Genomic DNA, 2,408 nt, shown 5'->3' with positions numbered 1-2,408 from the left:
CAGAAATAGAGATGCAGAACAGAACAGATTTAGAACATTAGGGGACTATGCTATTCCTAACATGCAAGGTTTTAACTCTTCTATAATCAGGCCAACTATTCAAGCCAACCATTTTGAGATTAAACCTGCTTTATTACACTTAGTCCAACAAGATCAGTTTTCTGGTGGAAATTCTGATGATCCTAACTTACATATTTCAAATTTTCTACAGCTATGTGACACTATAAGAATAAATGGGGTTAGTGAAGAAGCCATCAGACTGAGATTATTTCCTTTTTCCTTGAGAGATAGAGCAAAATGCTGGTTACAAGCTCAACCACAAGGAAGCATCACAACCTGGACCGAACTTGTGAATAAGTTTTTAACCAAGTACTTCCCTCCATCCAAAGCTGCTAAGTTGAGAGGAGAAATTACATCCTTTGTGCAGCAAGAAGGAGAATCATTGTATGAAGCTTGGGAAAGATACAAAGAACTACTTAGAAGGTGTCCACATCATTGTATTCCAGATTGGATGCAATTGGAAACTTTTTATAATGGGATGAATGCAGTAACAAGAACAATGGTTGATGCTGCTGCTGGAGGTTCATTAAATACAAAGTCCTTGGAAGAAGCTCAAAGGATTATTGACATGATGGCATCTTCAATGTATCAGAATTCAAACTCAAGGAATCAAGGAAGAAACTCTGGTCATGAAGCTAAAGTTCTGGAAACTTTTCTTGCACAAAATCAGCTACAAAATCAAATGTTTTCAGAACAATTAGCTGCCTTAACACAACAAATCAACAATCTGCAAACAGGGAGTATGCCTACCAGTCAGCTAAGTTGTGATTTTTGTGGAGGAAACCATGCAAATGGTGCATGTGAGGGATCCACAAGTGAACCACAAGAGCAAGTGAATTATATGAATAATTTTCAGAGACAACAACCATCATATCCCCCTGGATTTCAATTTTCGAATAATAGAACTCAGCAGTATTCTAATTGGAATAATCAATATTCTGCTGCAAAGAATTCTAATTCAAATTTGCCTTTTTCTAATGCAGGTCCAACAACATAACAGCCTTATTTTCAGAGGAATTCATCCACTCAACCTCAAGGAAATCAGAAATTTTCTAGACCTATGAATGAGAGGTTGACTGAGATGGAAGAAACTATGCTGCAATTCATGAAGGTAACTCAAACAAGCTTCAAAAACCAAGAAGCTTCCATGAAGAAACTAGAGACACAGATTGGACAATTAGCTGAACAATTATCCAGCAGGGATGAAGGAAGATTTCCAAGCAATACAGTAATCAATCCTAAAGAGCAATGTCAAGTCATAACTACAAGGAGTGGAGCTGTAGTTGCAAGCCCTAAACCAGCAGAAAAGAAAGTGAATGATGTAGTAGAAAGAAATATTGAACAAGATCTGCAACAAGGAAATTTTAAGCTATTGAAGAAAGACCATTCAGAAGAAAAAGAAAAAGTTCCCATGAATTCTGAAAGGAAAACCAAAAAGCAACTCTTTGAAGAAGCTTGTAAGCCAATAGACCTTGAAAAATACAAGAGGCTACCCTATCCTCAAAGAGTCCAAAATCCTAAACAAGAGGAATAATTTGAAAGGTTTATGAATGTCTTTAAGAAATTACAAATTAACATTCCTTTTGCAGAAGCTTTGGAGCAAATGCCTTCATATGCAAAGTTCATGAAAGAACTACTTTCCAGAAAAAGGAAGCTAGAGCATGACAAAACAGTACCTTTGACAGAGGAGTGCAGTGCCATTCTCAAGAGAAAGCTTCCTCAAAAGTTGAAAGATCCTGGATCATTTAGCATTCCTTGTGAAATAGGAAACTGCACTGTGGGAAGAGCATTGTGTGACTTGGGAGCAAGCATAAATCTGATGCCATTAGCTGTTCTGCAGAAACTTGGAATAGAGGAAGTGAAGCCTACCAACATTACACTGCAGCTAGCTGATAGATCACACACTTATCCATATGGAGTTGTTGAAGATTTATTAGTTAAAGTTGATAAGTTCATTTTTCCTGCAGATTTTGTAATTCTGGACATGGAGGTGGATTCTAACATTCCTTTGATCCTAGGGAGGCCATTTCTTGCAACCGGAAGAGCTTTAATAGACGTGCAAAAAGGTGAACTTATGCTTCGAGTTCAAGATGAGAAGGTAATATTTAATGTGTTTGAAGCTTTAAAATATCCAGTTGAAGATAATACATGTATGAAGTAGATATACTGGATACTTTCATTACACAACACCATATGAAAGATTTTGATGAAATTGCTGTGTTAGAAGAGATAATATCTGCAGGGAATGACAAATCTGAAACTCTAAATGAAGAAGATATCATGGAAGTGCAGCAGCAACTAGAAGCTCTGCCAATTCAAAAACCTGCAGAAAATATAGTGAAAGAAGA

General features: G+C 36.8%; 1 non-coding gene across 1 annotated transcript; it reads right to left on the bottom strand.

Annotated features, from left to right (window-relative positions):
- Nucleotides 1-394: 394 nt before the first annotated feature.
- Nucleotides 395-501, bottom strand: LOC113856875. Its single transcript, XR_003503050.1, has one exon. It is a non-coding gene; the product is annotated as a small nucleolar RNA R71 (small nucleolar RNA).
- Nucleotides 502-2,408: the final 1,907 nt, after the last annotated feature.

This window comes from Abrus precatorius, unplaced genomic scaffold (genome assembly GCF_003935025.1).
Source record: "Abrus precatorius isolate BTA unplaced genomic scaffold, Abrus_2018 Scaffold119, whole genome shotgun sequence".
NCBI lineage: Eukaryota > Viridiplantae > Streptophyta > Magnoliopsida > Fabales > Fabaceae > Abrus > Abrus precatorius.
The sequence above is the reverse complement of the archived record's forward strand: the minus strand, read 5'-3'. Positions and strand labels throughout refer to the sequence as shown.